The sequence below is a fragment of the Notolepis coatsorum genome, assembly GCF_963971535.1.
Source record: "Notolepis coatsorum genome assembly, chromosome: 17".
Taxonomy (NCBI): domain Eukaryota; kingdom Metazoa; phylum Chordata; class Actinopteri; order Aulopiformes; family Paralepididae; genus Notolepis; species Notolepis coatsorum.
In genome coordinates, this window is record NC_140181.1 from 21,646,693 (window position 1) to 21,663,537 (window position 16,845).

The following is a 16,845-nucleotide window of genomic DNA, read 5'->3' on the forward strand; positions in this document are numbered from 1 at the left end:
GGATGGTATATCATGAATTTAGCCTTAGGCAATCAAAGTGTTAAGGTTATGGTTAAGTTTAGGCATTGTTTCGGAGTTGGTTAAGGTTAGGGTTAAGGTTAGGCATTGTTTCGGAGTTGGTTAAGGTTAGGGTTAAGGTTAGGCATTGTTTCGGAGTTGGTTAAGGTTAGAAGGGTTAAGTTTAGGCGCTGTTTCGGAGTTGGTTATGGTTAGGGTTAAGGTTAGGCATTGTTTCGGAGTTGGTTAAGGTTAGGGTTAAGGTTAGGCATTGTTTCGGAGTTGGTTAAGGTTAGAAGGGTTAAGTTTAGGCGCTGTTTCGGAGTTGGTTAAGGTTAGAGTTTGTCGCAGAGAATGGCAATAGAATGCAGCCTATTTCCGCACTGCCGCTCTCTCGCGCTGCCGCGGTCACATGGGCATAGTGGCCAATCAGAGAAACGCTGAACACAAGTTGTGTGTGAATGAAAAAGTAGAACGTTGCTACATCCTAAACGATAGATACTTGACGTTGAATGGGCCATAGTAATGTCAATTTAGCAATACAATTTAAAAAGTTATAGCCCTGCAAAGAAGGGGAACTTTTCCATAGACAAATAGAGCTGGCAAGGGATGGTATATCATGAATTTAGCCTTAGGCAATCAAAGTGTTAAGGTTATGGTTAAGTTTAGGCATTGTTTCGGAGTTGGTTAAGGTTAGGGTTAAGGTTAGGCATTGTTTCGGAGTTGGTTAAGGTTAGGGTTAAGGTTAGGCATTGTTTCGGAGTTGGTTAAGGTTAGAAGGGTTAAGTTTAGGCGCTGTTTCGGAGTTGGTTAAGGTTAGAGTTTGTCGCAGAGAATGGCAATAGAATGCAGCCTATTTCCGCACTGCCGCTCTCTCGCGGTCACATGGGCGTAGTGGCCAATCAGAGAAACGCTGAACACAAGTTGTGTGTGAATGAAAAAGTAGAACGTTGCTACATCCTAAACGATAGAAACTTGACGTTGAATGGGCCATAGTAATGTCAATTTAGCAATACAATTTAAAAAGTTATAGCCCTGCAAAGAAGGGGAACATCTCCATAGACTTACAGTACTGGCAGACAGTGGATTAAGATCAGAATAATCCCTGGCAGATAAAGGGTTAATTAACAGATTGCAGAATGGGTACAGTACAGTACGGCTCAATACACACAAAGACTTTTGTCTTGTTTACATCAGGGTCCCCCATTTTCAATTCATAATGACATTTATGACTAACGTTCTGATACAGAACAAGGTATCAGGTGAGACTTTTGTCTTGTTTACATCAGGGTCCCCCATTTTCAATTCATAATGACATTTATGACTAACGTTCTGATACAGAACAAGGTATCAGGTGAGACTTTCATCTTGTTTACATCAGGGTCCCCCATTTTCAATTCATAATGACATTTATGACTAACGTTCTGATACAGAACAAGGTATCAGGTGAGCTTGTTCCTGTTTGCGGACGACTCAGCCCTGCTGGTCTCTGACAAGAACAAGTTACAGGTTGAAAAAGCCCTCAGCTCGGAACTAGGCAAAATCTGCATCGCCGACAACAAACTATCATTACACATGGGCAAAACAGAGTCCATTCTCTTCGGTTCAAATAACAAACTCAGCAAGACCGACGGCTTCTCGGTTACAGTGGGTGACAATATTGTCACAAGGAAAGATGAAATTACCTACCTGGGTTCCATCCTAGAGGCTAATCTTTCCTGTGACAAAATGGCATCCAATGTAATAAAAAAAGTCAACCAACGAACTTGATTCTTGTACCGGATCTCCTCCCTGGTAAACAAGAATACCCTGAAGACTCTGGCAGGAGCACTCATTCAAGGGTACTACGACTATGCTTGCACCTCATGGTACCAAAGCACCTCAAAAGGCACTAAAAAACAAATTACAAACATCTCAAAACAAGCTATAGTCAGACTACTGCTTGACCTTACTCCTAGAACCCACCTCACCCCTGCCCACTTTGACAACCTAGGATGGCTTAGAGTAGACGACAGAGTACAGCAACTTGCAATGGGCCTGGTCTACAAGATACACTATGCGACCAAGGTACCCATGTACATGTCAAAATACTTCCCAAAGGTCAGTGAATACCACGATCACAACACCAGAGGGAGCTCCACAAATCATGTTAAACCCAGATTCGGCTCAAACAAGGGACTAAACACGTTTCGCAATTATGCCACATCAATGTGGAACGCCCTACCCAAAGCTGTAAAGGAATGTGAATCACTAACCACTTTCAAAAACACTCTGAAAGAACACCTACGGGAGACTGCAATTCAAAACTGGCCCCTACAAATGTCCTAACCCAGTTGTACAGTAAATGACCAAGTATGGCTTTGTCAGTATTCCAATGTACAGTGTCACCCAACCCCCCAGTACCCACCCACCCCCCCACCTCCAATGTACAGCCCCCACCCACCCACCCACCCACCCACCCATCCTCCTCCAATGTACAGTTTCTACATCAAATGTATATACACTCTTTTTCTGGACACTTTTTGTATCACAAACAGTACTGTATTTGCAAATCTGATATGTCATAAATGTATAGATGTAGCAGTACTGTCTATCTGTATGTCATTTTTGTTATGATGAATTGAAAATGGGGGACCCTGATGTAAACAAGACGAAAGTCTTTCTCTGGTCTGCATCCCCTTAACAATTGTATGTATTGAGCTGTACTGTACTGTACCCATTCTGCAATCAGTTAATAAACTTTTCAATCAATCAATCAGACTAGACTTTCGTCTTGTTTACGTGACCATCAGGGTCCCCCATTTTCAATTCATAATGACATTTATGACTAACGTTATACAGAAAGCTAACGTTATAGTACCTACTGCATATCACTACAGGTGGCTAGACTAAATATAGACAGTCTGCAAAGATTATATGCGAAACACTGATCCAACACCCCTTATTATACCTCTCGCTCTTTTGCGGTACAAGCGCGTCTTTGAGCTCTGTCTCTCCGGCGCAGGGCTGACGCTGGTTGAACTACCTGGGCTGGTCTGTCCGTCTCTCCTGCACTATAGCCACTGAAGTCGAAGACCGAGGGAACCGCATCAGGCTTCAGCTTATTAGTGGTCTTCTGGACAAACCTCCCATCCTCTTCAAAGGCCCCCTTAACAACATAATCCGAGGCAATGAAATGTTGCCCGCAGATCATCGTCCACTGTCCAACAGGTGTTGGATAGCGCCGCTTCAGTGCAGCCAGCCAACGCGCCAATAAACGTGGTTTTTTCACTGGTAATTGGTGGAAATGAACCACCTTTCCTCTCGCTTTCATGCGGTAAAATTCGTTCGAACAGCCGGGAGCCGTACAAAAAGCACCACCGCTGTCCCGATGTTTGGTAGGCAACATTTTATTTACAGACAGACAGACCCGACAATTCATGTCCATCCATAGGCATCTAACCAACAGTGTATACTAGGAGCCAGACCCAACCAACACCGTGACGTCAGCAACAAAATGGCGGCGCCCATGTTGAAAACAGGGATATTATATTATTCAGACAAATAAGCTAGATTTCACATTTGATTATAGGACCCTGTCTTACACAAGGTACACAACAAACAAACTAGGATCACATTGTTCAATGCTTAATCTCTCCTTTAATACGTTTTGAACGTTATTGCCATAAAACAGAACGCAGTTAGTTTCTCTACTTTTTTTTTTATTATTGCAAAACAAAATTATTAAAAGTCAGTACTCAACACACAATACATAATGAAACTAACAATTAAGATGGCTAAAATGACATGCAAGCACAGAAACAGAAAGCAAAAAAAATATATAATAATACTTTACCGTATACAGTGTATATCCAACGAAATGACCAATTATACCAATGTCTTATACAGGATATACCCCTAATACCTGTTATCTAAAACCCTACACACATATGCTCCAGCTCGAACCCCCCCCCCCTCCCGGACCCCTCTTTGGATAGTACCTCCATTATCCCTCGCTCCTAACCAGACACTACCATTATAAGCTAGCTTTTATTCTCTCCACCACTTCTAACCACATTGACATTTTGGATTCATTGAGACCCAGAATTCTTGCTGTAGATATTTCTTGATAAATCACATCGAGATATGTAAGAAACCAAACTTTCCGGCAAATTTTTTCCGGTTGAAACCAGCGTGATGCGATCAGCTTTTTAGCTACTGTGATACCCGATAAAACCAATCTCTTTAGCTGTGGATTTACTGCAAACTCAAAAACATCATTCAATAGTAATACAGAGGGGTGTACTGGTATATTCCAAGATACGAGTTTTGATAATTGTTGGGTCACATCTTTCCAGAATGCCTTAACTGGTGGGCAGTCCCAATACATGTGCATAAATGTCCCTTCGTCTCCATTTGTACATTGGGAGCATTTGGAGTCTTGTTTAAGACCCATTCTGTTCAGTCTTATAGGAGTCAAGTATGTCCTGTGAATATAGTTAAGATTGATTTGTTGATGGTCCGGGTTCCTTGATGTAAGTCGGACATTTGCCCATGCTCCTTGCCAATCAAAGTCACTTTCCAGGTCTGGTATATCCCTCCTCCAGACAGAGTCTAGTTGGAGGGTTTCATATGAGGACGTTAGTAATTGATGATAAAAACCTGAAACAAAACCTCTCGATGTCTCTCTTTCATAGAAGAATTTGTGGTATCTGTGGTGTTCAATTGGTATGTCTAATGGAACACCGTGAGACTTCAAACATAGCCGTAACTGTATGTAAAAAAGCCATGTGGACTTGGTGAGATTAAATTGTGTGCATATTTCTCCATAACTACAAAAACCCTGGTTGTTAAAAACATCCCCTAATGAGTGTATGCCTTGCTCTTCCCATATAGGGAATCTTATAGGACTTGTTTCAATTAAGAGTGCATTGTTATTGAATAAGGGAGTGTGATTGTGCAATTTTTGTGGGTTAGGATATTTTTTTTGTGTTTCACGCCATATCCGGATCGCATGGGTAATTATGGGGCCAAATTTCCGCTCACAGTGCTTGATTGGTAGTTTAGTGTATGCTATGTCCTTCAGTCTATGTGGGGCTACTATGTTTTCTTCCAATTCTGGAAAAAATCTGGAACTGCCATGCCACCGTCTGCTTTATTTCTCTGTGCGGTGGATCTTTTTATACGTGGTGGTTTGTTATTCCAAATAAATTTGTATGTGGAGGAGTGTAATCTTTTCCAGTAACCCTCTGGAGGGGGTAACGGTAGCATTGAACTGAAGAAGTTGATTCTAGGTAGTACATCCATCTTAACTATTGATATCCTTGCCTGTACTGAGTTTTTAAGTTTTGCCCACCTGTCAAGGTCGTCTTTGATTTTGTTTTGTATTTTTGTGTAATTGTGCTTCACCGTTTGTCTTATGGTGGGGAATATTTCCACTCCCAAGCATCTAAAATGTTTTACCATAGGTATCTCACCTGGGAGGGTTATATCTTTTTTTGCAGGGGTGTTAAGTGGAAGGAAAGCCGACTTCGGCCAATTTATCTTAAATCCCGATAAATCACCAAAGTTCTCAATCAACTTGAGTAGATGAGGCAATGTGGTGTTGGGGCTTTGCATGAACAATATTACGTCGTCCGCATATAAACAAATTTTATGTTGTGTGCCCTTGATTACGATTGGTTCTATGGATTGGGATCGTCTTATATATTGTGCTAAAGGCTCTAATGATAGATCGAATAGTCCGGGACTAAGAGGGCAACCCTGTCTGGCTGAGCGTGATACCGGAAAGATTTTGGAGATGATTGTACCTGTTGTAATCATGGCCGATGGGTCTTTGTATAATACTTTAATCATATCAATGAATCCTTTTCCTAACCCCATCCTTTCTAATACTGCCCATAGATACGACCATTCCAGCCTGTCAAAGGCTTTCATAGCATCCAGGGACAGCATCGCCTTAGGTATGGTGTCGTCCTTGTCTGCATCTAGTACGTGCAGTATTCGTCTTATGTTATCAGTGATCAGGCGACCTCTTATGAAGCCAGTTTGGTCCGGATGAACTAAAGACGTCATATGCTTTTGTAATCTGATGGCTAATACCTTAGAGTACAGTTTGATATCGGTTCCGAGGAGGCTTAAGGGTCTGTAACTACCGCACTCGGTGGGGTCTTTGTCTTTTTTGAGAAGGACTGATATGAGTGCAATATTGTCGTTTTTATGGAAGTTCCCCTCCTTGACTGAGTATAAGATCATATTTAGTAATAAGGGTCCAATTATGTCCCAACAAGAAAGGTACATTTCTGGTGGGATACCGTCTCTTCCAGGAGCCTTACCACTTTGCATTTTGGATATGGCCTTCTTGAGTTCCTCTAGTGTGATCGGTGTTTCTAACTGTTTAGCGTCATCCTCTGAAAGTTTAGGGAGAATAATTTGATTAAGATATGTGTCCATTTTATTTTGATCGAAGGTCGTTTCTGATTTATATAAGTCGGAGTAGAATTCTTTGAATGTATCGTTTATTATTTTGGGGTCTGTTTCAAGTACTTGTTGTGCTCTAATGGTAGTTATATCTGCAAATTTTGCATTAATTCTTAATCGCATGGCTAATAGGTGACTAGGTTTAGAACCTTGGGAGTACTGCTGTTCTTGTGCTGCGTATTTGTATTTCCGATTGTTGTCTGTATATGGCATTGATCTCTATTTTTAGTACGTTAACTTGATTTTCTAGTCTAGTTGAGTTGTTGTATTTTAAAGAATTAAATAACGTTGAGTAAAGCGTTTCCAGTTCAGACAGTTTTGTGCATTGATTCTTGCGCATTTTGGAGGAAAAGCTATCAGTGAAATCCTTGATCATTCCCTTTACCGACATCCATATTATTCTGGGGTCTTGCACCGAGATTGCATTCTCCCGTAGGAATACTATAAGAGCTTCTTTGAGTTGTGTAATGAATTCCTTGTTATTAAGCAGCATCGAATTAAAACGCCATCTTGGGGCTCGGGAAGATAGTATACCAAATGTTCCTTTTAGGAGTAAATAACAGTGATCTGATAGTGCATTGGGTATCATTTCCACTTCATATTTATCAAATAGTCTCGGGGATGCAAAGACATAATCTATTCTGGATAATGTGTTATGTCTCGCTGATCGACAAGAGTACTTTCGGGTCGTGGGATTAAGTGAACGCCATAAGTCATTTACACCTGTAATCTTCGACCAATCCTTTAATGCTTTAGATGAATTCTTTTGTTCGCTGGAAAAGGCGAGGTAAGATTTTCTCTACTTTTCTGTGAACGTCTAGCAAAAAAAATTACTTGGTCCCAAGAAAAGGGTCTTGTGTATTATTGGGTTAGGACATTTACTGTACATTGGAGGGGGTTGGGTTAGGACATTTACAGGGGCCAGTTTCGGATTGCAGTCTCCCGTAGACCTCTTTGAGAGTGGTTTTGAAAGTGGGTAGTGATTCACATTCCTTTACAGCTGTGTACTGTTCCACATTGATGTGGCATAATTGCAAAACGTGTTTAGTCCCTTGTTTGAGCCGAATCTGGGTTTAACATGATTTGTGGAGCTCCCTCTGGTGTTGTGGTCGTGGTATTCACTGACCTTTGGGAAGTATTTTGACATGTACATGGGTACCTTTACCTTAGTCGTGTATATTGTAGACCAGGCCCATTGCAAGTTGCTGTACTCATGTCGTCACGCTACCTGGCCGTGCTATATCTAGATTGGGAAATCGAATGGCCCAAACAAGACCAATTAATTAATAATAAATAATAATGACAAGTAATACATAATAAATATAATTGTCTGCTTTTGGCCCCAAATTGACAACGAAGTTTATGTCGAAGTGCCCAGATATGCCTGTCCTCCTCACCAAAAATATTTTAATTTGAGGATACTTTGGAAGCTTATGCAAAAAGTCTGTATCATTACAAATCAATACAGAGCAAGTGTTGACCTGACATGATATTGCCATGAATAAACTATACAATAACTGGATGATGTCAATTCCCACGTGTAGAGACAAATCGAAAGTAAACAAAACAGATACTTCGGTTTGGACTTTGAGCCTTCAAAATAAAAGCATGAAAATACAGGAGAAGAGGAAGAAATACAATAACAGTGTAGAGAGCCACCACTGGCTTACTGAATAATGACAAGTGAAACTGATATAATGTTGGTCAAAGGGGCGTGAAACACTAGGAGGAATAAAGACATGTAGATGTATAGGCTGCGGTAACTCAGTTCATTCTTAATTTTCATTCATTCAGTTTACATTTTTTAAGAAAAATCCATGATCTCCATCCATCCAACAAAAATATGCTATGAGGGGAGTCGGTGTGCAGATAATTCTACACACCGAACAGCCTCCTCTACAACGGCCCTGTCCAGTGATAGCAGGTGTACAAGAAGACTATTTCTATTTGAGTTTTCACAAAGAAACGGATGCTATGACATAAGGCCCAGACCAGTTGCTTTCCGACCTTCCTTCCTTTAGTTTGTTTTATCGCCAACTTTAAAAGTGGAATGATTTCACTTTCCCTTCTTTTATGGTCTCATATGCCTCATTTTGTCTGTCCTGAGAAATATTTTATGTTCTGGTAAAAATCTGAGAAAAATATGAAATGCTTATAATTTAATTGTCCTTTAAAACAATAAAAAAAAACATTCATATATTTTCAGGAGCATATTATGTTGCCATCACCTTTGCATGTAGATCTGTGACTCCTGCTGTCTAGGCCTCTTCTCGGACGTGGACAGGTGTGACAGTGGTTGATTTTCTGGTGCTCATGGCCAGTTTACTTTGCCTAAACACTTTTTTTTCACAGACTCGCGGTAATAAAACACAGAACCGAGTGTAGTAAGTTGCATCACAATATTAGAAAAAAGCTGTCGCAAAAAAAACATTTTGGGTTACAATAATTGCAAAATAATTCTGTGAAATCCTGGTTTGGCATGATGCTGGCAATTTCTGAACCACCAGACTTAAGTAAAAACTGTGATTGAGGTGGTACTGGCATTAACTGACTTTATTTGTAAATCAGAAGCCAACATAGAACACGACTAAATACAAAAGATCTCAGAAAACAAAAGGATAATACGATTAAAAAAAAAGAATGGTTACAGGATTCTTAATTTGTCAGCGGCCCATTAACACTCATTCTGGCTGACTATTCAAAATGATGAAGAAAAAAATTATGTGCCAATCATGTTTTGTATTCATTGATGCATTCATAACTGTGCATCATTTCACATTCTGATTAGTTAATAAATGACCACATCAAAACTTTATTTACTGTAAAACTTCCAATAAAAGGTGCTATAGATAACATTCAGCCACTAGATGTTGCACTGACTACTAGAGCACCAGCATGTCAGACCAAAACAATGGTGCAGTTATATAGCGCTGCTGTCGGGACAAAACCTCATAACTCCATTTTTTTTTTATTATATAAATCAACTCCGTAGATCATCCTCCATATGTGTGTGTGGGTTTTACAAAGTTTAAACAATGGGAAAGCATTAAACCGATCATCTGTCTAAACCTCCTAACTCTATTCACCCTCAAATCTGTGTTAGTTTTTTTCATCTGCTGAAAAGTTGGGTTTTTGGAGTTATGAGGTTTTGTCCCGACAGCAGCGATAGGGGTACCATAATGATTATAATTATCATATGCTGTGCCGTCAAAATAAGTTCAGATCAAACTAATTTATACAAACTAGTTTATACTAGTTGTCAGAAACATATTTTAGGTTCAACATTAGGTTGGAAAATATGACGAGCGAGCAAGCCACCATTTTCTTTTTGAAAATGGGAGCAGAAAAACAGGGACCTCTAGTCTAGACTAGCAGCGCAGTTATCCAATAAGTTGCATTCCATACTTCGGTAATCAATACTTTTATTCTGCACCTTTCTAAAAGCTGTGGATGGATTATATATAGATTTAAAAAAAAAATATATATATATATATATATACACACACAAAAAAAGGTTATCTATAGCACCTTTAACAGCCCAGGCTTTTATTCGCTTCAATCACTGAACTCAACCAGCCTATATTCGTGACAGGCATCCACATGGGACAGGTCTTTTAATTCCTTTTGCACACAAATCTTGCTCAGAAAAAAATACTATCAAATAGTTTATTTAAACCAGTATGAATATTACTTGTATACAAATTTGAATTTAACATATCAATTACGAATTATTAATTTGATCTCACTCAAGAGACCACGCTACTGAATGTAGAGAAATTAGGCTTGGTTTTCAGTTGCCTCTAGATGTAGTGGAGTAAACAGAACAATTCACTGCATGTTTTGAAACGCAGTGGTGACAAGTTATTTTTTATAAAATGATGCTACGTAATTTACTTTGCACCTAATCTCAATTTAACCATTATTTAACCTCGAAAGGACACTTCCCTCATTTACTGTGACGTTGCGTATAGTTAGAGATAAGATAGCACAAAGATAAACACATGTGATCACAACACAAAAGAAAAGATGAAAACAAGAAAATCAGCTAAACACAATTACAAAAGGTCAATGGTTAATGATCAAAGCTTTGAATTGAAAAAGTTGTAAGAAAATCTTTTTCCAAGAGTATGGAAAAGTAAAGGAGCACTCGCCTGATATCCTAGAGCTCTCAACAGTTTTACACGCATTGATTTAGTTTGACAAGTTACTGAGAGTTAATGAGTTTGAGTATGTCAGTGATGTCATCAGAGGACACTGAATCAAACCCATTGGCACGCTCGCAGGAACAGTCTGATGGGTGCAAGGCCAACCATTTCCAACTGCACAGGCTGATGGGTGCACCCATTTGTCAATTGCTTGGCTTGAAGAGAACCTGTTTGCACAGAGATTGGTGGGGTGGCGGAGCTGGGGGTGAGTCTATACAGATTTACCTGTGCAGTACAATTTTGGCATAAAACCATCCTTGCGCCTCTACCCGCTCTGACCAGGACTTAAGCGCAGACGCTGGTGCTCCGAGCCATTTTCGTGATGGTAGTCTGGGTGAGGGTGCACATGGGAACCCCTGTCCAAATTCCAACAAGTTTATTCTTTATCAATGTTAGACTGTGCATTTCATCCCAATTTGAAGTAAAACCTTCAACTGAAGGAACCTTCTATACAGTTAATCACAACAAGCTATTTAAGCTTTACACTTAGTTATTGATTTATTATACTGTGCTGGCTGGAAAATGTTTTATGGTATATAGACTATATAACATTTTGTAAGTATCAAGTCTGTAGGAGGAATCATCATTTGTTTGTTTGGTGCGTAAAAAACAGTAGAAAGTATTCTGTTGAAAAGAGATGGTTCGCACTAAAAATATATAACTTTTACAAACATTTAATGTTCTCATTATACAGATTTGTATTTTCTATAAATAGAGACATCGTACACAAATGTTTCAACTAGTGCCTTTGTCAGTGTGCAGGCTTCCAGAGGTTTGGACAAATCCCAAGTGTAAGACACGAAAATAAACGATCCATTCATTGATAATCGAATGACATGGGTAGGTATAGCCTAATATACGTATAATTATCTACATGTAGATATTGCCAATGTATCTCTTTGGCCTTGGTTTTTGTGACATAGCCAGGCTCATTATTGTTCTTAAAAGGGAATGAGAGGAGCTGATCTATTGGCCATAACACTAAACAGAACCATCTCAAACTCCACCCCCTTTTCTTAGGAAAGCAACGGTTGTGATTGGAGGATCAAGAACAATTTAATTGAACAATTGAATTGAACCATTGAAACTCCTCCTCCTAATTACAGCTCAATTCAATTATATAAATTCTTTGTGAAATGTTGTGATAACCAAAAGCTATTTTCCCCCCATTTCCATCATTATGTTGAGCTGTAATTAGCAACACATTGTGTCTTCTGATGATCACTGGTGGCCATATCCAAACTCATTAACTCTCAAACTAAATGAATGTGTGCAAAATGGTAGTTTTGTGATGCGTGATATTGTATGCAAAATAAATCAGCATTGATTTTCAGTGAAGGGCCCCTCTGAACAGAAACACTAAACGTATATGTACAAGTACCTGAAAACTGTATTTAAGTACAAGTAAATTAACTTACATGTACTCTCCACTGCTGTTCAACTGTGAGGTTCATGGGCAGAAAACAGACCAAGAGTATAGTACCTACTTCAATGGAGGTAGATACATTATTCACTTTAAATAAAAGGTATCAAGCATTTTTGGTGTTTAAAAATGAAAAAAGAAAAGAAAATATGACATTTTCTTAAGAGTCTTAACACTTTGAGTGCCAGCGATGTGTTATGTCGTCTTATCATGCCCCCTGTTGAGTTTTATTTTTCCTTTTTTGCGATCTGAATTCATATTTCATCAACAGTCTCCCGTTGGTACAGCAGCCCCTCTAGGAGCTCAGATGGGAAAATACCGCCCCCTATCGTCTATCCCTGTGTAACTGCAGGCCATTCGATTAGACTGGTGGATCTGTGTGGGGGAAGCCAACTGGCTCCATTATGCTGGCGAGGAATCTGATGATGAGGGAAGTAATCGCGAGTTGGAAAGCAGCCTGGAATATATATTTACAGCAGCCAATAATCAATCAATAAATGCGATCGATATTTGGAATGGCGATCAGGAATTGGAATAATCTTTTTGGAGAACATCTGATCTAAGGTAAGGAGTCTATGTTACCAGTTTTAGGATAATCAGAGCTGTATTCACTGAGATAACAGCGTGTCCCGTATGTGTATATGTGTGTGTGTGTGATGTTGAGGAAATGAGAGAATCGATTTCTCGGCTCGCTTCTATAGCGTGCATAAGTACACATATACTATCGATAATCTAGCGTTTATTTGAAAACTATTCATAAATAGGCCGACAAATGACGTGTCTAGTGTATTCGAGAATATTCCAATAAATGCCGTTTATGAGGGAATCTTTCTATTTTCCGGACATTTTCGAGAAAACGATAGCTTTTCGAAATGCTATAAAAAGGATATGAACCGATTAAAAAACAATCCGTTTCGACAATGTTGACTGCAAACAAGTCATTGATAAGTGACTGGCAGATTAGACACATGGCCATAATTTAGAATTTAGAATTTAAACCATAGATTATGCGTTTTTAACGCCATCATTGAAGTGGATGATGGCACTCAAGGACATTAATTAACGTTATGGCTGGCACTGAAACTGTTAAGGTGATGCAATTTCTTCCAGACACAAGGATTCAGCATCCTCTAATGCAGGGGTGGGCAATTATTTTTCCCGGGGGGCCGAATGAGCAACTGAAAATATGTTGGGGGGCCGGGCCAAAATTCCAAACTCAATTATGCATAATATAAATTTTATTTCTATATAAAAAGCAGTAAATGGCATTGTTTTGACCCCTGGTAAGAGTGTATGTTATTATTTGGCAATTAAAAGGTGAGGTTAGCTTTCAAAAATATAATTTATTCAAATAGAATTTATTTCCAAAATGATAAACAAAATGTGAAACATTAATAACAAAGGGCATTTTGAGTTTCATATACTATTGAAACAAGGATTTTCTTAGCTTTCTAAAGACATCACATCATCTTATAGCAAAAATAAACAAGACATGTCACTGAACTGTGTAAAGAAAAGTGTCCCAGTTTTGTAGCCTTTTTTACTTTACATGCCTATATTAAACATTTAATGTTTTCAGAACTGTGCAAAAAAAAGAAAAAAAATATCAAGTGTCCCATTTCACTTGTTATATTTCCACATTTTAGTGTTCTTCAGTTCTTTTTTTTTCATTCAGTGTGAGAAATCCAGTCTCTGTTGAGCTTTAACAAGTCCATCAAAGTCAGGTTGCATGTCTGAGGTGGAGATGCGAAGCACAGCTGCCAGATGTTCATCAGTGAGAGAGGATCTGTACCTGGACTTGGTAAACGTCATGACTGAGAATGTCTGTTCACATATGTAGGTGGATCCAAAGAGAACCAACATCTTCTGAGCATGTATCCTAAGCGTATACTGTCCGTGTGAACGTTGACATGAAAAAAAAAGTAAAAAAAAAAAAAAAAAAAAAATTATTATTATTATTTTCTTTTTATCATGTAATCTTTCGCGGGCCGGTCAGAATAATCCCGCGGGCCGGATCCGGCCCGCGGGCCGTACAATGCCCAGGTCTGCTCTAATGGCATATATGAAGGACAAATGAAAACTCATACCTCGGACATGAATGTCTGACAGTTACATATCTCCCTGTAACAGTCAGACATTAATAAGGTTTGCTAAACTTGTGATAACAGATCTGTATCGGGGTCGTCATGGTGCTCCTTCTTTTGGTGATGGCGCTGAACATGGTTCTTCAGGCTGATATTGTGGTTGAACTGAAGGGGGCAGAGTTGACACTTGTAGGGCCGTTCACCAGTGTGGACGCGTGTGTGACACTTTAGCTGGGAGGCTTGAGCAAAAGCACGGCTGCACACCTGCAGGAACAGAATAAAGGATGAAGTGAAGACTAAATATTATTAAAAGTTGGTGACCATTATTTATTAAATCATATTAATCTGCCTTACCAAGGCATCTAAAGCCTCATATCATATTCTATCATTATAAACAAAACACTTATTGAACAAAACTAAGAGTCTAAAAGCCCCACTAGCACCCCCTAGAGACTGTGCCGTTTCTTACATCCAACCGAACCAAATTGGTTGAACGGGCCGATCAAGTGGCTGGCAATGCCATCTTTAGAGCCCTGCCTTCTCGCTAGCATTCTTGCATCGCTCTTCATAATGCTTCATAAAGGGGTCATGAATGTTCACATCAAACGGTTTTACTTGTAATTGCAATGAATTGCTTGTAATTACTTATAGTTTTACAATAAATTGCCTTGTTAATTCGGTCACTGACCACAAAGCACTATTAAGTTATTACCATTAACACTAATTCAAGATGTAAATTTTTTACACAGACACGCATACAAAAGGAAATAATAAAAACACATTATAAATAGGGATGCACCGAATGGGAAATTCTTGGCCGAAACGGAATACCAAAAATAGGAAACAGTTGGCCAAAAACCAAATGCCGAATATGATTAATATATTCACCACGGTATAAAACGGGAACGTATGGATGGACAAATTATTTCTTTTTTGCATCTTGAACGGAAGGTTCTTACTGTCAATTGACAAGGATATTGGATCCATAGCTAAAATATAAAATATAGATTTAGCTCTACAAACAACGTGACGCACAGTGTAATGAAAACCTGGCCTAGTTACAGCGGCCCCGTCTAATGGCTGGCACCCAATGAGTTAACTTACCAGAAAAATCTATTTCAATTGAATATTTCAAAATGTTTCATGAGTATCCTCATCCTTTTTAGCTTTAGATAAATTTTGCTCTTTTGTATATTTCCATGAATTATTATATGTATTGTGTGTTATCTTTCCACTCCACACTATGGTAGTGCTTGTGCCAGCACAGGAGATACGATAATTTTCTTTGTTATATAGGCTATATACATATTTAAATCAATATCTTCCTTTTGAATAAAATAGGCTCAGGAATCAGGATTGTTAAAGCTAATTAGGCTAATCCATGTGAAAAAGAGTAGCATAGTAAATGTATGCACACACACGAGGGAGAATAGCTTATAGCTGATGGTTACTGTAGTGGCTACTGAGTCATAATTCACAGCGTTCTAGCCTACATGGAAGGACTGTTGTATTTACTACATCTCCCGTGACTCTTAGTGGGGGATGACGTAGCTTAACAGTTTGAGTGCCAACCATGGGAAACATGGTTAAATGCCAGGACCCACTTCAATGATAGCGCTCTAAACGCATGATCTGTCTTAAATGATGGCTAATCTGCCTGTCGTTTATCAATGACTTGTTTGCAGTCAACAGTCGAAATATTATCGGTTCATTTTCGTTTTATAGCATTTTGAAAAGCCCTCGTTTTTCAGGAAAATATATAGATTCCGTGATAAAAGGCATTTCCTGGAATATTCTAGCATACACAAAAACGTTGTAATTTTTCGGCCTATTTATGAATCGTTTTCAAATAAACGCTAGATTATCGATAGTATATGTGTACTTATGCACGCTATAGAGGCGGGCTGAAAAATCGATTCTCTCATTTCCTCATCAGCGATCACAGCCACACACACACACGCATAGGGCAAACGGTGATATCTCTGTGAAAACAGCTCTGATTATCCTAAGACTGGTAAAATAAATTCCTTACCTGAGATCAGATGTTATCCAAAAAGATTATTCCAATTCCTGATCGCCATTCCAAATATCGATCACGCTTATTGATTACAGTGTTGGGTCCTGTAAATACATAATCCACGCGTTTTCCGGGCCGGCGAGCACAATCGATCCTTCAGTTGGCTTGACGGAAAAGTAAAATGAGCAAACTGGCCACCCCCCCTGCATCAGTGTAAAGTAATGGGGTGCAGTTACACAGGGAGAGACGGTAGGGGGCAGTATCTTCCGAATTGAGCTCAGAGAGACTCTGCAGCACTAACCCGAGGCTCGATTGATGAAATATGAATTCAAATCGCCAATAAAAAAAAAGACAAACAAACGCTATATAGCGTCGGGGAAACTCAAAGGTCAGCATGAACTAACGACAAAACGTGTCCGTGGCACTCGATGTGTTAACACTTTCAGAGCCCAAGCTTAACCTTGATTTACCGGTTGAATGCCCACCATCCACTTCAATGTTAGCATTAAAAACACCTAATCTATGTTTTAAATTATGGCTATGTGTCTAATCTGCCCGTCGCTTATTATCAATGACTCATTTTCCAGTCAACATTGTCAAAGTGGATTGTTTTTTTATCGGTTCATTTTCGTTTTATAGCATTTTGAAAAGCCCTCGTGT